The sequence below is a fragment of the Pieris rapae genome, chromosome 4 (genome assembly GCF_905147795.1).
Source record: "Pieris rapae chromosome 4, ilPieRapa1.1, whole genome shotgun sequence".
In the NCBI taxonomy this organism is placed as follows: Eukaryota; Metazoa; Arthropoda; class Insecta; order Lepidoptera; family Pieridae; genus Pieris; species Pieris rapae.
This window is the reverse complement of record NC_059512.1, coordinates 6,887,491-6,914,654: the sequence shown is the minus strand read 5'-3', so window position 1 is coordinate 6,914,654 and position 27,164 is coordinate 6,887,491. Positions and strand designations below refer to the sequence as shown.

Here is a 27,164-nt window from a genome sequence, read left to right as displayed (position 1 = left end):
TTGATTTGTAAAAAATCAAAGATAAAGTTAAAAATCATAATCATTTTACTGTCACCTAAATAACTGTAGATATTGAACGAGAGATTAGCAAATACATCTTCAAAACAACTTAATTACAGTTTCTCCTATATCGGGGACGAGTTCTTTGCGTCATTTGCCTTTATACCGCCATAAACAAGTCGGTTGTTATGTTCGTTGTACGAAATAAATTATATATAAAATAAATTTAATACCTCCGACGACTACATAGTCTGGGAATTATTTAGAAAATATTTATAAAAAAAAATAGTATTCACGCTATATGTTACGGTAGCATAATTTTTCATTAACTGGATTTTTAAAGAGTTAAACGATCGAATCGCGTGCCATACAACTTGTTCACTGGGATAATTATTACATTCAGTTACAAAACATTACATAATTAATAAAAGCATTTAAATTGAGTGTGCTGAATGTGGGTAAATTACATTGCTTTATTATCTGATAAATATATTTCTCATAACTGTATACAACATCTTTTAATCGTATTTTTTTTTAATAATTTGGCTCGAAAAGTAGTTTCTATATGAAGAGTAAGAGTCTTAAAATAATAGTTTATACAATTGAAATGAGGTGTATCCAAAAAAAGACATGTTTACTTAACATCAAACATAACTAAGAGGAAACGAGCAAGTAACGATGTCCAGAACCTGTAGCGTCTGGTAGACGATAATGATGTTTATAGGGGAAAACAGGGATACTTTCTATTCATGCGTCACCTAAAGGAGGGGTTATTGGTCTATATATGGCAGCCATTGTCTTAAATGGCCGAGTTCTTGGAGTGCTTGGACGTGTCTAAGTGGCATTGCCTGATAATAGCCTTGTACTTCTTTCGGTGTAATCCGATTACTCGACGCATACAATGTTCTACGAGAAAACGCCTATTGATATTTTATGTGGCTCTTAAACTGGGTTGTCTTAAAAAGATTACTGGCAACGTCGCTCAGCGTTCGGATCCACTTTAAATATCTTCGGAAGTTTACTAATGGGGTTCGATACGACTCACCCATTTCACTAGATTTAGTTGAATTTGGGTAACTTACCGTGTTTCTCGGCAGCTTGGACCCTTATAATATGTAATTTAAAATATGGTAATTAAATAATTTCAGAGATATTCTTTTTCTATGGTCAAAAAGTTTTCTGCTAGAAGTGGCAATATAATTACTTGCCAACCGATTAATAATGAGCTACAGCCAGTCAAACAAAAAATCAGAAGCACAATTGTCTTTTGTTCTATGGCCAAAAAGTTTTCTGCTAGAATTGTCAAGATAATTATTTGCAAACCGATTAATAATAAATACAGTTCTAAAAACAAAACTTGAAAAGCATAAATCTCTTTTAGTGAAGAAAGCCCTTCTCGTCAAATTACAGACACATTGTATACCTTAAGAATAGTGTTGAATTTCTTTTGAGGCTATAAATATGGACACACGCTATCTTTCAGTTAAACCACATTTCCGTTAATCAAGGCAGGAAATTGGCCATGTGCTAAAATAGAACAGTTTTCATATGACATTGAGCGTGTCTAAATTGAGAGTTCGCGAGATGTTTATGTCACACCCACTCTCAACACGAGCCATATGCTTCCACAAATTCTGATGAAATCTCAAATCTCTTAAGCGGGAGTGTCTACCTGTCATTGAATATGATTTACTTTATCGTAACGATCTTAACTTTCTTCAAACACGACTTAAGTTTTACTTTTATCTTGATGGAAAATGTCGTTAAAATTTCATGTAATGAACATTTGTTGAAAGATTTCACAAGAAAGGTCTATCACAATTGTTAAATAAAATTAAGTTTCCCACTACATAATATTTAAAAAAAAAATCCTAATTAGGTGTGGGTATCAGATTTCTGACATGTCTTAGACCCAAAAGGTCGACGACGTGTGTCAGGCACTGGAGGCTGATCATCGACTTGCCTATTAGATTTAAAAATGATCATGAAACAGATTCAGAAATCTGAGGCCAAGGCCAAAAGAGGTTGTAGCACCACTGATTTTATCAGATTTCTGTACCTGTTTCATGATAATTTGTCATTCAAATAGGCAAGCAGGCGATCAGCCTCCTGTGCCTGACACACGCAATCGCCTTACTTTTGTTCTAAGGCCGGTTTCCTCTCGTAGTTTTCCTTCACCTTTCCAGTGAATGTTAAATGCGCACATAGAAAGAAAGTCTAGTGGTGCACGATTTCAGGGGATGAGAGTCGCACGCGGAAGACACTAGGCCAATACTACTCTTAACTACATGATATTTAAGTTTATATTTCAGTATCTCATCTATGCGTTACTAACATTAACAATCAGAAGAAGTAGAGTCAATTCTCTGCATGAAACTAAAGGTAACATGTTAGATACTGAACCATACACCGGAGACAAGAAATGAAAATAATTAATCGTGCGAAAAAGTATGAAACGGCGGAAGTGCACCGCGCAGTCTTAAAAGGTAAAAACATCATTGGCCTTAAAACGATTCTCGATTATACGTTACGTAAATTCCTCGGCAATACCTCTGCAATTTTATCTAAGTGCGTAACATTAGATGTGAAAATCCAATAATACCGTGATATTGCATTCAGACATTCCTTTGAGGCACACTTCACAAACGTGACGATGTGACGAGGGCGACTTATCACCGATTTTGGACTATAACATTATCGCAGATCGCCTTGAATTTGACGCCGCCAATCTTACCATCTCTACTGACTGATTGTTATCGATTTACATTCATTTCATGTTTTAAAATACAGTACTTAGTTTATATTATTACAAGAAATAGATATATATTGATAAGATTATCAAGTGAACCTATTTAATATAAAAATTGAAAATTAATGCTAGTAGGTTATATATATTTTTATAATTTATAGCTGGCAGCCCTGAAGTTTTCTCAATCTGGAATCACTCGTTCAGTGTGCAGCGGATAGAATGTAGCAATCGAATTGTTGGCACGCGCTTGTGGTACGCACATACCTTTTATTTATCTGTGACAAGAAAGAATGTTAACATTACAAATTCTTTAAATTTACGTCACATTAAAATACTCATCTGTCTCACCTAACCACAACCTACGTACATACCAACTTAATATAATGTCCCTCCCTCGAAACGGCAACGCACCTACTAAAATGGGTGTCGATGAGCTGCCATGACTACTCTCTTTGGGCGTCTCGTAGGCCCATAAGAGTATAGTACTCTTAAAAAATGAATAAGCTAAAGCTAGTTAAAATTGCGTTTCTACTTGTTCTTAATTGTTCTAATTTATTTATTTTTCAAGCATAGATAGGGCATAATAAATTACTTATAAACAAGATTTATAACGCTCACGTATTTTTCGTCCATAATGGACACGGTTAATACAGGCAATAATAATGCAGTTTCTTTTCAAGTTGCCACCTGACTAGTGCTTGCATATTATTAAATAACCCGCCATGATAATGACCTCAAACCATGTACTTAATCCCAGAAAAGAGAACGTTAAAACAACTATATATTTAGACAACTAAAGGCAAAAAATGCATTTGTTTTCTTACAAACTAAAAAAGTCCTTTCAACATTGGGAATGACATTAAATCTTCTTTATTCCTATTTGCAAGCATCATTGAAACACTAGTCATAATTTTTCAGGTCAGATTCATTGCAATTTTTCTCTGCCTTCAAATTATATTATGTATGCAGTGAATCCATAAAGTGCATTATTCATTGCACAGAGGTATATTTGCTTTTATTTCGCAAACAAAGAGGTTTTTCACGCCTTTGTCAACTCATCAAGTTTTCTCCTTTCTGCCGCCCGACCGACATTGTTTCCCCGCAGGCTCCACTCTTCCTAGCAATTTAAACGTGGAACGTCTGTACCTACTTTGCGATTCCTGTTAAATCGGAAGTGTATGACTCGAATGTGAGATCCATTCACATTGCACATATCAGTTGGTATTAAAATAGTTTCTACATAATTTATTAATTTTAAATAAATTTATAATAGTAGTGTATACATGTATAAATTTTATATAAATCTTTCTGACTCTACTAACCCATTTTGCCACATTAATCTAGCCCAAGCGTCTAATATCAGAAACAATGAAACACTTCCCGAATTCTGGCGCAATGACCTACTTTCCAAACCTCAACATAAGTATACCCATGTTTATTGATTTTATGCTACAAGTGATCCTTTAATGTGCTTTTTATGCGAATAAATTTTGATTTAGTCTACTATATAAGCACACGTTTTAACTGATATTTAGAAATCTGTAATCTAATTCTGAATATAATTACTTAATACAATAAATATGTTTAAAAAGTGGGGTATTTTGATTAACTGCATGACACACTAAATAATTATTTATTTGGATTTGATACTACTATTACTGCGTCGATCAGTAGTTCGACAACAAAATCAACAAACACTAATACATTACTAAAGGGCTTTTTACACTACGCGGTATTCAGACAGTCTTAGTAAGACTCTTAAAATCTAACTATGTTTGTGTTAAATTAATCATCAATAATACATATCATATTAAATCGTTGTTCGGTATCATAATAAGGAAAACATATTTATGTAACATATAAAGGAAATTGTTGTTGTGTTGACTTGAATAGCTATTACGCAAGACATTTTAAACCTACAACATATCGCTATCCAAGACTTATGATAGTTATTTTCTTGTTTTCATCGCAATGTTATAATTGCCTATTAAGACCTAAATAGATCCTACGTTATTAGCAATAAGTAAAATCAGATATTATGTTATTTATACCCTAACATTATATAGTTGTATATTTATAAAAAAGATAGTCCTAGCTCTTTTGACAATTGACATGAGACAGGTAATTTGTTTATCGTTCTCAATTCGTACTACATTCACTACATTGTCAAAAAGTAATGTTAAAATGCGCGGGAAATGTAATTATACCAAAGCATAAAGCACAGACCGAATGAATAGACTATAGAGAGCATTGTATTAAAATAATGGGAAACAATAGGGAATAAACTGTACCAGCACGTTAATACCGTGACAGAACAAAGATTTAATAACTCCCACTCATGAATTTATAAATTATAGTAAAGAGTATGAAATTGCCTTTTTTACTATAATAAAATTTATAAAATGTTTATTGTGAATTCGTAAAAATTTAAATTATAGTTGTTTGTTTATTCTTAAAGCAAAATTAGTGTTACTGTAAGAATAACTTTAACTTAATTCATATTTTTATACACATAAATAAGGCAGGAATAATAAGGAAAGCAAAGCTTAAATAAACAAAGTACATATTTAAATAACACAAAGCTTAACGAAGCATAATAGACGCATTTAACTTTTGACTTTTTAACTGTGTCATGTGCATCATAATAAAGTCTCATCAAAGTAATAAAAAGCTATTGTTGTTCTTTAAAAAGTGTACAGACTTGATTTCTTTTCACAACATAATTTATAAACCCGCCATGTCTATACCTCAGCACTATATGAAATCGGAACGGATGTCGTTTTGCGATTGGTGGAAGATCGTATTATATCATAGTATGTGTAATCTTGAAAAAGGAAAGAGCCGAACCTTAGCGCTCAATGTGACTGTATATCAAATTCATTATATATTTGTTACAATTTATTCGCAACAAACAAATATACTATATTTACAATACCAAGCTACATGGAACGGACACTTATAATATAAAAAGGTCTAATAATAGTCTAATAATATTAATTATACGAAATAGTTATATTTTAAAAAATATAAAATAATCTTTTAGGTACTTACTATAAATAAATTTACTGTTACGAGATATATCAAGATTTAATGTAACATTTCAATACAACATAAAGTAATAAATATCTGAAAATATTTTTAGGTGAATGACTCAGATGAAAAGCTCTTTATACCCGTAGAATGTTAGATGAACATTCGTTCATTGAAATGGACGATATAAAAACAAAAGACTCAACACCCTAACGCTTTTGCATAAGAGTGATTTTTGCGTGGCAGGTGCCATGAAAAGTTTTTAAGAGCAAACATCAATGGCTGTGCACACGCACACACATACACGATCGCAGGGATCTGTTCCGGTCCCTATACAGCCTACAATGAACCGGAAGCTCGGCACGTGCTGGGCAATGGTAAACCAAAGCATTACCGGAAATACGGTATACGCATAATGTAAATGTTTGGAAAATTTAATAATCCAGTTTTTCGTACGAAATTTTATAAAAGTGAAAGGCTCTTTGTTTAATTTGTGTAATTAATGACTTACTGTTTCTGATTTGGTTATTTTATTGTCGTGGTAGAATGCGAAAGCGACCCCGAGTTTGGTTGGTTGGTGGTAAAGAGTTGATGGTTTTAGTGCGTAAAGCGCACCCACTTCGTTAAGTACCAAAATGCCTGAAGTGAGACAAGTCTCTTAATACAATACATATGCGGAAACGCTTGAAAAAAAAATTAAATGGATCGATAAATATCCATCCATCAATTACTTAGAACATTTCTGTTTCTAAATAATAAAATATAATGTGCATGCATACATACTCATATTAAATATTCCACTAAGCAGCGGAAGATATTGTACGCTGATTTATATTCTAGACTCCTCAATTCAGTGGGTCTAGCACCCACTTAACTGGCATCCTGTCTTCTCTTTAGACATAAATAATGGATAAAGATTAACAATTTGTACATTGTCTACTGACTAATATAATTTCTGCCAATTACCTAATTGAATCAATAGTTCTATAGATATTTTTTACTTTTGAACTTTCACTATGGACAGACTTTTACGTTCTCTTAATCCAGCATACTCACTGATAATTGTCTTCAGACATGCGCTGGTAATCCTAATTTATTAAGGTTTTGTACGACTTTGTTCTTAAGCGTTTGCCGAAGGTCTTTTTTGATATATGTAGTTTTTTCTGGATTACGAGGTATAAAGACGTTGAAGTGAGCTATCGCAGTTTTGATTAATGGAGGTACTCTATATATGTAAAACGGGACAACAAAACAGCAATGGAGGATATCGAATTAAGTATTAAAATATGTTAACAATATATTTTTGTTAGGTTAAACCTCGTACATACGGTAATTTGGTGTCTTCCAAGATTTCTTGTTAAGATATATCCTTAGCATTATCCAACAGAGTGAAGTTCATAAAACTCTTCAAAGATATAATTTACATCAGAAATGGTGTTTTAATGTAAATTTAACTTGATATAATTACAAAGATCCACCCTGTCTTAAGTGTCGGTGCCGCTCACTTTCAGACAACTCGTTATTAAGGGAATATTTTAATTAGAAAATAGATAATTGTAATGAATTTCTCTAATAACGTTTTATTAACTTTAATATATCGCAAATGTTGATAATATTTTAATAGATACAGTCTCAATTTACTTGAGCTTAAATAAAAATATGCGAACAAATCAAGGTGCAAATGCAGGACTACTATGTGTTATACTATGTGTTAAATTATTCTGGCCATACTAATTTATATTGATTAGCATGTATTTAGTCTTTCGTCGAACTAGGGCAAAATACGCATGACATTTAAAAATTGTCTTGTTCTGTACTTTAATGTTTGACCTAAAATATTTCTTTTCGTGACCTGCGAAAGGAACATGACAAATGTCAGAAATATTACGCTCCAAATGTAGCATTTCACAATCACGTGCAGTTCTAGTACTTAATATATAATATTTCTAATTTAATAAGTTTTTACGGGATACAATGTTTCTTTAATATCCATAATAGCACCTTGCCAAATGCAACAAGACAGATGAAAATCTAGATACCATCATGGGCTACACACATCCCTAATTACATGACGCGACGTTCGCGGGCATCATGTCAACGTTCGTCTGTCAACTGTCAGCTGTCAACTATATTCCGATTTGCATATAGTTAGTAACCTCAGTCCTGACTGCATCCGCTATAAATTTATTACTGTAAAGACGCATAATGTAATACGTACGTGGATATAATACACTTAACAGTGCAATTTGCTATAGTAAAAATAAAAATATGTGCTAAATAATAAAAATTATAGATATAACCGACTTTAAATTCAATAAAACATTTTTTGATGAAAATAGTCATAAACTGATTAGTTTGATGTTGTTAATCGGAAGAAAAAGTTAAAAATAACACATTTTTTTTTGATATGGTTGAGGACTATCATTGCTTCTACATGCTTAAATTTACACACTAGAACTAGGTACAACAAAATACCTAATACCACGAAAGCTTCTAATTTATGTTTGTGCTTGTTAATTTCACTTAGTGAAAAATCAACATTATTATTCATTATTATATTCCTAAAAAAGTTAACATAAATTTATTTATCATGGCGGACATAATATTATAAATAACGAAGCAGTGGTCTAGTTTTAATAAACAAACGGCATTACGCTTTATATACTATAAAACCACAGATAATTTAATTGTCTTCGATAAATCGTAACATTTATGCCTACTAAAATTTAAAATTTAAGTTATACCTAAACAAACGATTTAAACATGCTTATATTGTTATTTAACTTAATATGTATTGTATTTATTTCAGGACCTCCAATCAGCCGCGTAGTTCTAATTGGTAAGTAATAATAAATAAATAGATTAAAAATAAATGCGTATAATATATGATCTATAAACAAACTAAAAAGTAAATACTAAGGTCATTGACCGTTACGCGCGGTTTTACTCAAATTAACGTAAAAACTAATTAAAAGTAGATGGGGTTACATTTATGGATATAGAGGTTTTCTGAGAAGTGAAGTGCTCATTTGAAGCATGTGTAAATCGTGGGAACGCACACCCCCTCACATAATATACGCTAGTGCAGCTGCAATCTCATGGGAAAAATAACAAGATGTGTCACGTATACTGCAATTTTTTGGGTAAATAATTCTCATTCGAATTAATTTATCTCGAATCTTCTTGAGTAGACTACTTTCTATCATGAGTGTTGCTTTCGTTAATTAGTGTATTCAAACGTATTATTGTATATAAATATTTAAAGTCGCATCATATACATATAACAGTTTTAATACGATTATTTTCAATTCACTTTTACCATTATTTATTAATCTATCGTTGGTATTCGTAACAAAAATATGTAAGACACACTTTACATTCATAAACTGTAGTTTAGGATATGATAGAATACAAAATTAAAGTATCATTTATGACAACACAATGTATAGGTACTTAGGAATACATGTCAGTTCTCAAATCAGGGGCGTAGAACAGACGACAAGAACTGCCTTTAAGTTTCCGACACTCTGTTTTCCATGCTGTTTGTTTTACAAAATATCTATAGCCACATTTGACATTACACCATTAATGTATTTACAGCTTTTGTCAAAAAATACATACATGCTGGAATTGATAACTTGGAATAATTATTGCTACAAAAGATCGTTATAGCTACATTAGTGTATACCTAGACAACAAAAAATTTATTTTTATCGTTTATCGTTTTCGGCGTGAACGCTATGTATTGAATCTAATTTTATTATACCAGCCTTTGTAAGGAAGTTAATGTTGCCATAAACGTTTAATGGTTATTTGTTTTGATTTAGTACGTGTACATGTTGTACTACCGCCTGCGAGTTATCACGTCACAATAATGGCCAAAAAAATACAAAGTTAACCAGTTGCCGCCCAAGAAAATAAGTCACAACTCACAACCCAATATGGAACAAAAACATGCCCATTTCTTTAATAATTTTTAATCCTTTGGTCTCTATAACTTGATATCACTTGCTATACAAAGCTATTATTTTTCTCGATGTATTGTAAAATGCATCTTGAAACTACACATGGCAGTGAAGATAAATCAATTCACGGGAATAACCAATGAAACAATATGGACTGTATTCTTTCAATATTTGTGGGTAATTGAGGGTTCCAAAGATAACACATATAATATAACAATACATTAGGTATATTTTTAGATATAAAAGATGCCCCGCCGAGGTCATAGTCGGTGTTGAATACCAAGTAGGTTTGATAGAATACGAAAAGCCGCAAAAGTGATTTATTTCTAACCTAATATAACCAATGAATTATTAATATGAATAGAAGTTTATACGAATAAAATTTTCTAAATAGTTAATTGGAAAGCTTTCTAGGTTGGAGGCTCAGAAGATTCCATGGAAACTCATTTTAGTGGGTGCATTGCCGGCCTTTGAAGGAGTATAATGCTCTTGTTTAAACAATCAGATGTCCCCACCCCTAGTCGATTTCACAGTTTCGCAAAAGGAAATATTTTGTAAATCGAACCGTGGTAGACCTTTAGCCATCCAGGTGATGCGGATGAAATTTGTGCTAATACGTATCGTACGTTGATGATACTCTTTAGAACACTCTACATAGTAGGTACACTTGTAGAATACGCAAAAAGAGACCCAATGTCTCTCCGAAGAGAGTCCTACAATGGTATATTGGAGATGGAAAATCAAGAGAAAAATTATTGGTATAGTGGAGATAAAAAATCTATGAGAGGAGTTCTATGGAGGCGGCTCCAAAATATAAGAATAGCTACTAAAACGGTCAGCGGCATCTTAAATCTGATAAGACGCGGCTAATATGCATAACAAATCTTCGTGGCCACTAACATAACTATGGATGTATTAGGTAACCGCATAATAACCTTTCTCACGACGGCTTATGAGGTAATACATAATTTTAATATCAAACGTATCAAATTTATTGTCATATACACGTTTAAGACTATATAGAAGCGGCAAGTTATGTAAGGCAGTGAGACTAGTGTTTGCGTGATTTTTTTATTGCAAGTTACTAATAAAGAGACTAATGACATATACCCAAAAAACTACAGTAAGCGCGGCCACACAGAGTCCACGCGAGGCTCGCTCGCGGCAAGCGATTGCCTCGGTCGCGGGCGAGCGACCGACCGATTTAGGCATTGAGTGTCGGCTTTTTGACTTGCTTAAATGGGCGTCATTCGTTTGCCACGCACACTCTGGAGGCTCGGGCATACCGCGCGCGGCCGCCTCGCGGTAAGTTTCCTCGCGCGGCAAATGCTTCGCGAGGCTGTTAATGCTATTACAAAAATTGTAGAATACATAAAAATTACTATACATTAGACGCCAAGTTTATCAAATATGAGTAATACTTATCATTCATACTTCCTGTTTTAACATTTACCTTTTAAAAGTGGAAATACTTTAGACAATTTCGTGGGTTGTGGTACTATCAGCAAATGCAATGATTATTTTTCCAATACAATATTTTCCCTTTCTTCCAAGTCGTCCTGTGAATCTTCGCATTTGTGATAAATGATAATTGCTGTCCTTTATTTCTTCTGTATATGAAGAAATTTATATATTATGGCTTTTTATGCAAAGCGTAAGATCGTAACAAGTTGTAGGCATATTCGTCTGATAAACTGGCGATTTTGCTGATTGTACGTCAGTTATAGGTCAGCTGTCGGGCTGTATGAGTTGCCAACTAGGTCGAAATCGCAATCGTCAATGATTGCCGCTAGTGCCATTCACTACTGAAATATTTATCACTACATAGTATTTAAATAGAAAAGGCAAAGAGATCTCTCTGTACATTTATTCTTTAGTTTGAATAACAGAGTTGTACTCAATTGATTAAATTTATCTTGTCTAATTTTTGGTAGATACTATTTCTGGAAACAAGCTGGCAGAAATAAAGTTACGATTTAAAAGTAGCTTGTTAGTTTATTTAAATACAGTTTGTTTTGATTTGCTCCAGCGTCTGTTTAAATAACACTTTCCCGCTACAATACGAATAAACCTCTCTTGTGTCTTAAAAATAATAACCGTGAAACTAAACATTGAAATATAATTTATTATACAGAACAGGACACAAACGCGCAGGAGGCAAACGGCAGTGACACCGCCACTCAATGCCAGAGGATTGCGTGGCGAGTATGTTGCCGCCCTTTTAACAATCGGTACGCTCTTTAAAACCCTCGCAATCGATTCGAAACTTCAGTGGGCAGTTTTTGTTACACACAAAAATCCTCGCTGAGGAACGACGGACGTCAAGATCATAGAATATAATAAAACGTGGGCTAAAGAGATGTGTGTGTGCGTTAACAATGGTTACCATTTCTATACATGAATACAGCGTTTCCAGGGTGATACGCCAAGGCCAGAAATTATACCAAAACTATTATTAGTAGAACCCCAGAGCAGGGATTAATAAAAAGCATTTTAATGTATGAAAATTCAATTCCCGATTTCAAGTGACGTTCTTTTGACAATATTCGCATTTTGTAATTATTTACATACCAATTATTATTCGTTTCAACTATGTTAGGATGAGATTGTTTATTAATAATAATCACTCGTCATAACAATAGATATTATCAATCAAAAAATGTACCTCCAACGGTAGTAAAGGAATCATATTCTTTCGACAATAGTTTAAAATCACTCGTCTACTGTTCATAATGATTACGCATACTGAAATCCCTTTTTTAATATGTTCAATGCGCAATTACAATTACATGTTTCACTACCGTAGGAAATGATAGTAGGCCAATGTTAGTCAACCTACAAGGTTGCAGTTGTGGGGCTTATAACAGAATTATATTATCTACTAGACTAGCTTCAGACATGAAGTACTCATTACAGATAAAAAATACTCTTTGATCTTACTTGAATTTGCAAATCTCTTAATGAGATTAAGATTTTTAATATCCTACGATTAAAGTATATAGTAAGGAATCTGGTATGTCTTAAATTTTTTTTTTTAAAGAACAGGGGGCAAACGGGCAGGAGGCTCACCTGATGTTAAGTGATACCGCCGCCCATGGACACCCTCAATGCCAGAGGGCTCGCGAGTGCGTTGCCGGCCTTTTAAGAATTGGTACGCTCTTTTCTTGAAGGACCCTAAGTCGAATTGGTTCGGAAATACTTCAGTTGGCAGCTGGTTCCACAGAGTGGTGATGCGCGGCAAAAACTGCCTAGAAAAACGCGCAGTTGTGGAATTCAAAAATCGTCGGTGTGTCTCAGGTCCAAGGCTGATCACCTACTTATAAGTTGACTATTCGGGGTTACTCTAGTCTAGTGTTAGTCGGTAAGCTTTATCGGGGAGCGTAAAAGTAGTTTCGTACTTGCGCCTATGTTTGTTAAAATTTTATAAAGTAATTTTTTATTAATGATAATAATTAATTCAATAAAAATGTGTTTATTCATTATAAGTACATAAGCATTACAATGTGTAAGATTTGGGAACCCTTTTAAGTAATAAATAATAGTCAGAGTTCCCAGCTCTTTCATAACAAACTTAATTATGAATTCCTTAAGATATGTAAACATATATAATTGATTTAAGTCTTTCATTTTATTTTTTTATTTTTTTTTACTGTTTTCAACACGCGTGAGTATGTATGAAATTTAAAATTTTCATTTTAACTTAAATAAAGTAATACATTATTTTATAAAAATACATGTAACACACATTTCAGCATTTAAACTTGCCTAAGCAACGCTGTTAAAATGTTGTATCTACTCTTTAATTTTTGTGATATTGTATGTGATCTAAATAATGTTTTAATCGGATTTCCTTTTAATGAAACTTACCTTCACAGTGTGTAATTGTACAAAGAATATCATTAAGTGTCCAAGGCTGGTTTCTGTAGATACAGCTGTGTTCAACGGAGCTCGAAATTAAAAAAAACGGCAATCATTTTTTCCTAAATTGATTTACTCAGTTCACCTGCTTTCATTCAAATTTGAATGACATTTAATATAAACAAATTGTTGACTTCTAATCTCCATAGTTTACGAAAATTTAATAAATTTGTATGTTTATTTATTAGCATGTATGTGGATTAGGCACGTACACATTTGTCTAAATATAATAAACAGATAGCAATGTAGTAAGAAACAAAGTAAAAATAACGAATAAATAATATGTAATGGTAATTAGTGCACGTGTAAAAGTGGTACAATGCTGATAAATTTTAACAGTAACCATTCTCTTGAAACAAGCACCTTATTCCATATTGTTATGTACGCGAGTATACAATAAATTCAAGGAGATTTTTTATTTGCCGAAAAATAAAACGGTTTTGATGATATTTTTATAACTCGGTAATTGCTATGAAGTCAATTAAGATAATTTTAAACACATTAAAAACATACAAAACCTTGTATTGATAGTTGCAAAACAGAATATCCATAAAAAAATGCCCTTGTGCAAGGCGAGCTCTTATAACCTGTGATTTTGTTCGTACTTAAGACAAAGGTACGATCCACTCTATACAAAAAGATTTGCCGTAATAACAGTTATTATTTCTCTGATATTTTTCGTTATCTGCACAAGGTTAATGATTCTTGCGTATCTCGTCTCGATTTATTTTCCTTTTGAACAAGTTTGCCTCATGTGAAAGTGTTTTGATCAACCTCATGGCTTGGAATAGCTTTAGCCCAAGACTTCAGTAACTTATCATACAAATATTATTGCATTAACATTTATACTTGTCGTAGATGACTTTCAATCTGTATCCAAGTGCCTTCGTAAAGTATGCTTTACTTTTACATATGCTATCGCAATAAATGCTTACAGACGAAAATGCTCACGGCAATATATTATCAGGATGCATTTTCTCGAGTCGTTGACCGCAAATCGCGGACCTGTTGTTCTTCATTTGCAAATGAGATTACAGGTTACCTACATACGATATATAAATATAAAAATATCCGACGTGTGTACAATAATACACAATGGTTCCCAAGTGGTACAGGGAAAGTTTTGTCATTACAAAAAAAACGCAAAAATTAAACTTAATTATAATTACGCCTAAACGTACTCGCGAATGCCACGCATAATCCTTAGAGCACCACAATATCCATAGATTATTACTGTACTTTAACACAAATAATGGCTATATTTAATTAAAATATGATAATTATGACCTATTAACGTTGAATAATATGGCCTTTGGGGTTTTAAACAGATGTTAAAGCTTCTTTTATTGAAGGTGTTACATGTTGGTTCTGTAAATTAATGAACGGAAAAGTCGGAAAATTTGTTTAATCTTGACGGTAAGCCGGAAAACCTAGTGATATATAATTTTTAAATGTATCACCTAAGTATGTACTAACTACATAAATGACACGGTAGTTAATCTTTACATAGCTCCGTTAAAATTACACCTTTTAGCTTCGGTCTCGATTTCCCATTTCTTGAAGTTATATTATTATATGTGCAGTTACTTGACTAATTTTATATATGACACATGGACCTACAACATTTTTGCCCGTACTGTAAATAATAATAAATCATTATACATTTTAAAAGTAAGAAAAGACAGAGTTGAAATATTTATCTTATCTTCAAAATACTCTAAACTACAAAATGAATTTCCCTACCTTGAATATAATTCACAAAATCTTTCGAAGATAAGAAATAAAATTACTGTAATCTCTGGTTTTGTGTTATGTTATACATATATGGTGCTGCTGGTCTCCACAGCGCTGAGCCTATTGTCCGTAACATATATAACTATACCCCATGTTAATCAGTTTCCCAAACGATTATTTACATAGTTTTTATTTCAGTATATCCTTTCAATTTGAATCGACCCAACAACGTCTAAGACATCGAGGTCAAGTCTGATGTTTTATGTCCCTCATAAATGTCCTGTTGTGGCTGTACTGCCAACAAAATTAGGTACTTTGTGGTGAAGAATTTGACTGAACCTTTGGCCTACATTTTCTCAAACAGCTTAAGTTTTATGTATTCAAGCGAGATTTGTGAAAATTCTAAATGTTGTAGTCTCATATTCCTCTATATTTTTATATGTAAGAGATCTGAATGCATCATTTCAGTCTTCAGTATTTACGTCCATCTTTTAACGTGAACAATTTTTAACATGTCGAAAACACTTTTATAGGTTTTGATAAATATTTTTAACAACCTTATTATCTATGACTTTTTTATTTTAAAAACATAAATCATAAATCATATTTTCATAACAAAAAAGAATGTGATTCGAATTTTGATTTTCCTTAAATGCAATAAAGTATATCACTCGTGATTGAATATAAAGAATCGACTTAACTTGTTTTCGTTGACAGATACTGATACATTCACATGAAGAAAAAGCTGAAGAATTTTTATGCAGATAGTAATATCGATCGGTTATTAACATAGTATATTATAATTAAGTTGTACTTGATATTTTAATTTGATATCTTACTTCCTGTTTTACGGCATAAACACCTGCATATAAATCTAGATTACTGGAACGAATTAATTGCATACGCCTCTAAGAATTTAATATAAGGCGATTTCTGTTCTTCTTTAGCATTTATATTCAGAATCACGATATTAATCCAGACTTGCTAACAATGACTCCCATATGTAAGTAAGCTTAACCAAGCCCCTCTGAGATTGTCTATTAAATTACCTGTAATACTTGAATAGTTATTACAATTTCTTATTATTTAACATATATCATAATAAAGAAATATCCATAACATTTTAATCTAATAGATTAATAACAATATTATGAAGTCATAATATACCTAGTCCATGAACAAGTCAAGAACAAATATTAATTTGTTAAAAATGCTAATTCTAACAAGTTTGTTATAATTGATCAAAGGTTTCTGCTTTGTAATGTGAATCTCAGATAAAATCAAATTATGTGTTAGCGATTAACACCCATTTTAAGTATTTGTTTTGTCTGTTTTAAAACCAGTATTATAGTAGGCAAAGTCAGCCATATGTATAATTGATGTTAGCTTATTTCTTCATTTGTTATATTGAAACTATAATTACTTATCGGTATCTGATATACGTTGAATCTGCTGACGTTTTCCATCTGTGCACAGATGGAAGGAAATCTATTGATGCACCACCGGGATATATCGTGTGTTCGTGTCACAGGATAGAGAATACGCCTTACAAATTTAGCATTGTTCAAGTGCTCTGCTATCTGGATATTTTATTGTAATGTGTAATGTGCGATCTGTGTAGTGCCGAGAAATAGACTAAATTAAAAAAAAAATGTTTTTCATAATCGTAGCACACGAGCACCGTATACAATTATGATTCTTAGGAACTTGAAAACGTTGACATAAGTGAGGGGTGACACCCCCGTACATGTGTACTGAAATAGGTTTTTTACACTGTCTGACGAGACAAGTAAAAGAATTTATTTAAAGGAAACTTCTGTCTGAATCCGTCAGTCACGTGGTAAGTCAAAGCTTTAAGTAGTTTTGGAGAACAACGTGTTCAGACAAAATAAAACTTTTTTTGGTTTTTTGTATTCAATTACTCATTCTTGTAAATTGTGTAATATATGGTATATATACAAATTAAGTTCCTTGCTCAGATGTGCCTGCATTTTGATCGATTTGAGTATAAAAGACACTACTATTTTATGATATACCTTATGAAGACACATAGACAATTCGTGGGACCTTCGGATTTAGTAAATGCTATATGATTGTACAATACAAAACATTCTCGTAATTATACGATTGCGCTGGAGCGTTTCGCACGGTGTTGGTAACCTCCAAGGTCGACGGTAATCAATGGTGCCTATTAAGAGGGAACACGAGGTAAAAGAGCCTATACGACACGTAGGTAACTCCCAAAAAACGATAAAACTAAAAATGTCAAGACTAAACTTGAAATACAATGGATTTCAGTGTCTATAATCAATAGACACTTGTTTAGAATTCAATGAGTATAGAAAAATCTGGTCGTCTAACTGTGTTAAGCTGTGCAGCATGCAAAGCCTCATCACCTTAATAAAGAGAATTTCAGGTGTCAATTGGAAAGATAATCGGGAAACACCGTCTTCGTATATAATCGTCTTCGTAAATAATAATTCGCTTCATTTCAATGGAAGCTACATAAAGCTTATGTACAAATATACGTTTTAGGGCTGATTCCTTTATATACACTCAATTCTAATAAAGCATTCATACAGTATATATATATACAGTTTCTGACGTAGTTAGAAACTTTGACAGATGATGTAATTTTAAGATGTAATCATCCTTATTGGGTGCCTAACTACGCGCTTGTAAATGCACCAATATTATTTTCCGAGACATACAATTCTAGGGTTGAAATACGAAACTCTAGAAACAACGCCAACAGCAGACTAAAGTTTAATCAAGGATCTTGGTGCAGTTTAATGGCCCATAAGTTGATACCGTTTGCTCGGCAGGAAGTTTTAATCAAGCTGTTCAAACATTTAGTTATCAATGGAGCATAAGTGGAATGGAAAGCGAAATGAACGTGACTACGACGCTGCGGTTCGGCCCCGTTGGGGTAATAGGTAACGGTGACTTACTGTGACACTTAAATATACTTATGGCATACTTTTACATTTGAAAACGATTGGCGTGCGTCTTGTAACGATCGATCGTGTTATCTTTGTATCAAATAAATTCATCGATGTTTATGTATTTGGATATCGCTGAACAGTCTTGAATTTATATATGATAACAAAATGTCTAAGCGCAAAAGAGTCGTGTAACAGTACCTTTAACACAAAGCTAACGACAGTTTCGCCAAGAATTCGTTTAGGTTAATATGAGACAACTCGACGTATCGATTTTCCATACTGGTGTCTAGTTTACTAGTCATTTTGCTAAATGTATCATCGTATTTTCCTTTATTTCTATGAAATTGCTCATCTTTTCCATATAGATTTTATTAATTCAATTTTAAGTTTTTTTCGTGATAAAGTTGCACGATTTAAAACTCTATCGCACTCCTTAAATAAAACTCATAGTGAACCTCTTAAAGATTATAATTCATTAATAGACTCCTGGATGTAGTTAGGTCAAACGATCGCTGACCATTTTAATCTTTACTTCCGGGCGTGTGTTTCGCTTATTCTTATACTTAACGTTCGAACATCAAATTAAATCGCTGCACGTATAGTCCAATAAACATAAAACTATTAAGGAAACGCAATGAATATTCAAAAAGTTTCCTACCGAATAAGAATTAATTAAAAGTCAAATAATTAGAGTGTGGGAGCCGTTACACCGGCTCTCCTAACAAGGACCTTTCGACCTGTTTTACTCCGACATCCATTCAACCTACAAACTTTTCTATTTAAAACTTGGTAGCTGTATTCTTCTTGTTTTATTATTTTTATCTACGTATATTGTCTTTGAAAATAAAGATACGAGTGCAATAAGTCATACGGCAATACATATTCAAATTTCGAACGTCAGAATAAAATATTACAACACGCAAATCGAGAGTTGCCAAATAAGATTTCAACATATCGATGCCTAGTAACAAACGTCACTGATGATAATAGACTATACAACAATGAAGTAATGCTATTACATTGATAAATGTGGGTATCAAGTAATATTTCGTTGACTTCAGCGGTTATTCACATCAAGATGACAAACACGTCATTTCAAGCAGAGAATCCCATGGAGTGATTATATGAGGATATTATTAAATTGACACGTATTTTACACAAACAATTTTTTTACTTACATCTGCGTCATCTTCATGCTTTGATTTTATTAAATACGTAATATAAATATTTACAAAAACCTTTGATTCTCGTTTTACGTCTACAGGCAGAAGTATTATCTTCAAAATTCCTATCCAACGATGAGGACAATGGCTTAATTTTATTTTATTCACATCGTTTTAAATTAATGTAATGGAAATTTTGAATTTTACAAAAATTTACGTTACGTACATACGTTTTTTTTTAAATGAAATTTTAACGTTTAGTTCGATTCCGCCTGCTTCCTTTGTAATCTGACCTTTAAGTTTCTTTGAAATAAGTTCCTATGCATTGTAGGAGAGCTAAGAAAACTCCTGGGTTAAACTGCAAGCCAAGTTTCATAACGTTTTTTTTTTTGTTGTTGTAATTTTAGTGAAAAACATCTCATAAAAATATTGTAATATCATCGATTTTCTTCTCGCATTTTAAATTCCAGTCACACCTCCTTATGGAAAATTGTCGAACCAATAAGCCTGTATATGTGAGATATGTTTTTAAGCCTACGATTTTCACCGTCTATTTCAATTACTTACGTTTTATAATTGTTTGAAACTTATTTCCAACATTGCGTCGTTTAGATTCTCACATAAATATGTGCAATGTTTTACCAAATAGATACAAACATAGAACATTGCACATAGCTAGAAACTTCACGTTCCTCGTAGTAATTAAACTGCGTCATGGCGATAACACTGAAACAAATCTTGGAAACTGTACCTTGCACGTGCCGTATACGGTGATAAGCTTAAATATATGTAGGTAATGTCAACGACACAGTTATATAACATGAAATAATATTTTTATATGACATTTTTAACATGTCCTTAACATTGAGTTTTTAACCTACCTATATGCGTCTCTTTGCGTCGCTTTCATAATAACATTATGTATAATTTCAATTAACATTGCTATCATAAGGCTATATCCCTGTTTGTTTACTAATAAAAATTTTACTACCTACAACAACAGATAGAAAGACAAGGGACAAGCGTAGTTTGGACTACAAATACCGCATACAATTTTCTCATTCTATAGTGATGATAATAATTCAATAGCTAATAATGAACACAGTCGATTATGCGTAGACGTGAGGGAACAATTCAGGTAATTACCTTGATTAATCTCTAATCCAACATCCAATCGACTGTTTTTCCGCGGCGTATCAAAAATTTATCTAAAACGTCGGATGTGGAAAATGAAATGGAATCCGTTAGGTATCATTGTTCTCATCTCGACGCGCTCACTCGTGACTTCATTTGAATGCGTTTGTTGTCTCTCTTAATTCCAGTCATAATCGTTTCATGCAGCTGAATATATGCTCTGATTTAAAGCATTCGCATTTCATTAATCCCATTACGATCTTAAAGAAGCCGTACAACAGTCCCAAATGTGTTACTGTAACATGCCGATAAAACACAATAAAAACATATGGCAATTTGTGATCGTGGATTTATATAAAGTAATCTTGCAACTAATTTGTATTGTAAGTCGCCAATGTTATTTATATATTTTTATAAATTGTTTGGGTGATGTTCCTGTATCTGTAGTATTTTACACCCCAGTCAATCTGATCACTTGGTTAATGTATCTAGTTACATAATAATTCATTTATTTTGGGGCGATATTCTTATTAAGAATTTATTAGGTCTAACAGACGAAGAACAATCCTGACAATGACAAGCTAATATACTAAAGTCAATAACAATGATCTGTCATATTAGTTTTGAAGTTTACCTCAACTTCTAAAATTTCTTTAATCACAACTTTTTATTCAACCGCGACTTAAAGTATGGTTTCACTAGCTTTCGTGTATATAGTTTCTGTTCCCTTACTACGTAATGCTATTGAAATATATTGTATAATATCTAAATGTACCAGCTATAAATAAATACCCGATTAGGTAACGAGTGCATTAAATTTAATTAACATCTTAGTAATTGTTAACACGTAATGAAGAACTCCGAGTAACTATATTCGGTAAATATAGGGGCAACTCCAGTGTAATTGCCGTAATCAGCACGTGTCTAGGAAGAGGAAGGTGGAAGTCCTCATCTTTCATAATTACGTGAGGGGGAGGATACGGAAATTGCCATCCGCTATTATCTAGTATTCGCTCGTAAATATTTACATTAAGCTATATTATCATCTTTTGTTTCAGATTTTAACCCGGGACGTTCAAACTTAACAGAATATATCAGTCTATATAAAACGTGAGTATATTTATTATTATAAAAAGGTTCCCAATTCGTTTTTGTATTATCTCCGATTAATTCACTCAACAATAATTTAATTCGAAGACACGTTTACCAGACAGGGTCTGATTATATGGTTCTGGAATTCCAGGACATATGTTATATGTTATAGTATATATAACATACAATACATAGGTACCTATGTATGGTCTTTAAGTTATCACGAAAATTCTGACTGTTCTTCATTTTGTGGTCATTTACAGATGTTTCACAACATTACGTATTTTATGTTTTCACAGGTCCTTTTCAATATACATTATTGTAAAACAATATTTTTGTTTTGTGGTTTTTTGAGCTCAGATAAAAATAGAAAAATTCAGTCTGAAAAGAATAGCCAATAATCTAAGTATATGTCGAGAAAAAAGCGTTTACAAAATAATAGAGTTTTGTACTGCCGTTATTGTCATTTTAATATTCTACCGTTTGATAATCATCAACAGCTTTAATAATCAACATTTGTTTATAATATGCTTTTTTTAAACCAGCATTAAAAATGACATACATATTACAATATTTAAATTCGAAGACCTTCCCGTACTCTGTTATTTCTGAAAGCGATATGTTCCCCACGTTCTTGTATGGAGCTTCTAAGTAGTTTTTATTGTCGAGAGCGCTGTGGATTTCGGGCTCCAAAATCTCAATATCGTTGTCTCTATAGGAACAGCGTACCGCTGTATTCTAAGAGCTGATAGGAAGCAGTAAATAAACGGAACCACTCGAGATGCTAATGATCTTAACCTAAATAAATTATATTTGTATCGAATTTCATAAATTTTAGATCGACCCGTTACTCCATTGCATAAATTAACGGTTCAAACTACATATGCACTGAGTGCAACGTACTTGTATAATTCAATAATATTTGCATAATAATTTTAACTAGGGCAGAGAATTAAAACCATTGGTAATATCGAGCATAAGGGTATGTGAAACTATCAACTCCAGCGCTGGTTTTTCTTAACCATTGCGATCATAACTAGTTGAGTTTTTGTATCACCTGATCCGTATATTTCGAAGTTTCGATTTCTAAGTACCAGTAGCATCTCTGCTTCTCGGCCTGCACTGGCTATGCATATACAGTTTTTGTATCAGGGTCGCATTCGACTTAGGAATGCAATGTGGAATTAATGGCTAAATTTTAATAAAGAAGAATTAAATAATTATACATAATATAATTTTTTTTAAGGTGATATAATGTTTTGGCTGCATTTCATAGTTTACTGTTAAAAGTAAAGTAAAAGAGTAGAGTAGTAGTATATGGTGCTAACTAAAAAGAATGATCAAATCAAAAAGACACAAAAAACGGACCGAAAGATTTCGTAGAAAGTTAGAGAAAGTTCATCTTTTTATGATTAAATATTTATGTAAATTATATTGGACAATATTTTAATAGAAAATTAACACTCACGTATTTTGGATTAAAAGTAGTTCTTGTTATTATTCAGTCTTAAAGTTCTTTCTTTTGATTAAAATCGTAATCTCATACAAATTATCGTGTAGTACACAATGTATTTTTTTTAAATCCCATCTGGAGATACCCTGACTTTTAAAAAGGATTAATTCCACTAGTTTATTTTGAATATGTGTACCCGAAATACTATATCAAATACTCAGTCAGGATAAAATCTATTATGATAAGTTATGTACAAAAACCATTACAATTTTATCTTTAAAGTTAAATTTGAATAAATAAAATATGATTCTGTACGTACCGCTAGTAAATTTAAAGCTCTTATATTTGTAACTCAGTAGGTTAGTGCTCTAGCAATCTCAATAGTGTCAGGTCATCGACGTATACGGAAGTCTCTAAGGACATGTTCAGTATGGGACTAAGGCCGTAATAAAATCAGTCAAGTTTCTGTCTCTGTTTTATGAAGTTACGTAAAAGAGATAGCTATAATTTGAACCGTATATTTAAAATACATTGGGTATGGTGGTATAGTAAAAGGTGGTACAAAATCACTACATAGTATAAAACAAAGTCGCTTTCTCTGTCCCTATGTCCCTTTGTATGCTTAAATCTTTGAAACTACGCAACGGATTTTGATGCGGTTTTTTTTAATAGATAGAGTGATTCAAGAGGAAGTACTGTTTTGAGGTTTCTAATGTGTTATCGTAAATAATTACATTTTTTCCGCTTACATTGCAAACGCAGGCACCCTACCCTACGAGTTTTATCAAAATAATGTACTAAGTATTGTACACATTGAAAAGGTCTACAGAAAAGTCCCTGATGGTATATGTCTATCTCTTACGGATAACCCACATGTTTATATACAACGTTCACAGATTTTCTGTAGTGTATTCAGTATCAGCATTGCACCCGTGCGAAGCCGGGGCGGGTCGCTAGTACAATATATGATTCTTAATATATAATTTAATAATAATTTCTAAAGTAGCTTAAATTTATTTTCTTCTACAAAACTCGAAAGCCGTATCTGAGAAAGTGTAGCGATACAAAATATCTTTACAAAAATGCATAGTCATCTCATAAGTTGTTAAGCCGGAAGGGCTGTGCAATTTATTAGGAGTATATATAAGGAAATATCATTTTCTACTTTCTATATGCATGTAACAACGATGAGCTTAAGGATAATGCTCTAAAATCCAATAAATTTTATTTAAATACCTATCTACTCTGATACAACTCGTTTGGGTGTGCCTAAGGGCAAATAGAGAAAGTAGTTATTACAGAAGATTTTAAGGCTTTCACCTGACTACGACCTCAAGTTGACTTCTCTCACCATGAGGAGTGATACTAATTTATAATTCAATACTAGTAATACATAAATAAATATGGTAGTAAAAGCATATGCGGTGAGTAGCCCAGTCATATTAGGGCTTTCACCTCGGAATGAAAGATAATAAGCTGCAAATTGGTATGAACCTTTGTTTTGTCATTCTAAATGTTGTCTCAAAAGTCACAATCGTTATCGTGTCCGCGTCTTAAGATATTCAAGGTCAAAGGTCACAAAAATCGGTTTTTCGCGAATATCTGGCTTCCTATCGGTTGAATGAGATTTGCATTTATTATAAAAGTTGTAGGCTATAAAATTCCCTACAACTTTTGTTTAAACTTTTTTTTCATACGACCAACCGTTTTGAAGGTAGAGCGCGAAGTGCACATCGTACAGTCATATACGGCCTAATGCAAGGTCAAGCGTGAGTTATGATTATCAGTACGTTATAAAGTCAATTATTTACTTGGAAATTTCAATTATTAAACAATGCCTATTATTTATGTACTAATTATTAATTATTTATATTTAATTAAAGTAAGTAACTTGATTATTTATATATAATTATTCATATTTAACTATTTAAGTATAAAATATTATTAATTCTGGATTATATATTTTAGTTTTATTTTAAGTTAAAATGATAGTAAGAGTATATATTTTACACATATTTTTATTTATTATTAAATACGGCATAATATACATTTATCAAAATGTGAGTTCAAATATCAAAAGTATCTTTGTTGATTTTAATTGTAATGAAATTGGAAATGGAAGCTAATTATCTTCTTCTTCTTCGTCTTCTTCTTCTTCTTGTCGCTCAAAAATGTTCGATTCATTGTCATCATCCTCATTATCTGTCATGTTCATCTCCAAACCTTCCAGAATATCGGGATCATATGTATTTTCTTCATCGGGATTACTTGGATACAGTGAAGCGTTGAGGCAAGCTTGTCCGTTGCACTGGCCGCAAGCTAAAGAACATTGTAGCCCTGATTTTCTGCATCCACAGCGGGAACCACAACCATTTTTGCAATTGCAAAATATTACGTTTAGTAGTTCGGCTGGTGCTGGAGGTAATAACTATAATAACGTTCGTATGGGCTCCAGGATTTCATTTTCAAGCATCCAGCCCCATTCTTGAGGTTCTAAGTCCTTCCCTAACCACGTTTGAATCTGGTAGTAGACACGTTTTATGTGTTGATGAGCTGCTACACTTGTTGGTGGAAGTGTTGACAGTTGTACAGGTTTATTTAGTTTTGTAAATTTGATGAATTGCGTGTAGCGGAAATGATCAATGTTGTCCTCAGATTTTGGAGCATTATATAATGCCAACAAGATGCGCACTCCATTTTCTAATAATGTTTGTTTTGGGCAGTTTTCTTGTTGAAATACTTCCACCAGTTTATCTAAATCAGGAATTTTTCCAATGCTCTAGTAACAGTTTTTTTTCCTTTTTAAATAGCGCAGAAGTCATGTCACAGCCACTGAATGCGTGTAAAAATAAAATGTGCTTTTTAGTACGAGGATATTGGTACGAGGAGTTGCAACGGTACAATTTCAAACTAACGAATAATCTTGACTCATACAAAGTGGAGAGAGTGGCCTTGATTACTATAGAACATCTGTCCCGGCAATGAATAGAAAAGGGCATAGGGTAGGGACAAGTATTTCCAGGTATATAAGTATTGAGAAATTTACGCGTTTTAAAGAAAAGATATATAATGTCGTGTTAACTTAAAATAAAACTAAAATATATAATCCAGAATTAATAATATTTTATACTTAAATATGAATAATTATATATAAATAATCAAGTTACTTACTTTAATTAAATATAAATAATTAATAGTTAGTACATAAATAATAGGCATTGTTTAATAATTGAAATTTCCAAGTAAATAATTGACTTTATAACGTACTGATAATCATAACTCACGCTTGACCTTGCATTAGGCCGTATATGACTGTACGATGTGCACTTCGCGCTCTACCTTCAAAACGGTTGGTCGTATGAAAAAAAAGTTTAAACAAAAGTTGTAGGGAATTTTATAGCCTACAACTTTTATAATAAATGCAAATCTCATTCAACCGATAGGAAGCCAGATATTCGCGAAAAACCGATTTTTGTGACCTTTGACCTTGAATATCTTAAGACGCGGACACGATAACGATTGTGACTTTTGAGACAACATTTAGAATGACAAAACAAAGGTTCATACCAATTTGCAGCTTATTATCTTTCATTCCGAGGTTGACCCCTTTTCTTACCTAATATGACTGGGCTAGAGGAGGAGTAACCACTTCAAAATTCTATTATGCGTATACCCATCTGATTCTGCTATATGCTTTGTGCTGTGTCCCTCAAATATAATACAAGTGTTTCGTTAATGTAATGATACCGTCAGATTTGTGTCTTAGCATGCTTAAAACGCGGGAAAGATTTATTATAGGTGATGAAGATTTACCACTATGATAAGTAACCTAATTGTTTCTGCTAAGCTAGCATTAGCTCGTTTGAAAATAAAAGACCCATATCGACAGGCTCATATTACGAAACAAGTGATAAATAAAATGTAGGCTAACGACGAGGTCAGAGATAAAAGTGTACATTATCGAAACCATCCCAATAAAAA

At 32.6% G+C, this 27,164-nt stretch overlaps 1 protein-coding gene across 2 annotated transcripts in view; it reads left to right on the top strand.

Annotated features, from left to right (window-relative positions):
• Nucleotides 1-27,164, top strand: part of LOC111003035 (ADP-ribosylation factor-like protein 4C) — a 37,625-nt gene that overhangs the window by 7,111 nt on the left and 3,350 nt on the right. Inside the window, exons 2-3 of one of the 2 annotated variants that reach the window (XM_022273381.2) lie at nt 8,589-8,618; nt 21,697-21,748. The gene's annotated coding sequence lies outside the window, so the exon portion shown is untranslated. The remainder of the gene's footprint in view (nt 1-8,588; nt 8,619-21,696; nt 21,749-27,164) is intronic. The other variant, XM_022273382.2, reaches the window with a different exon arrangement.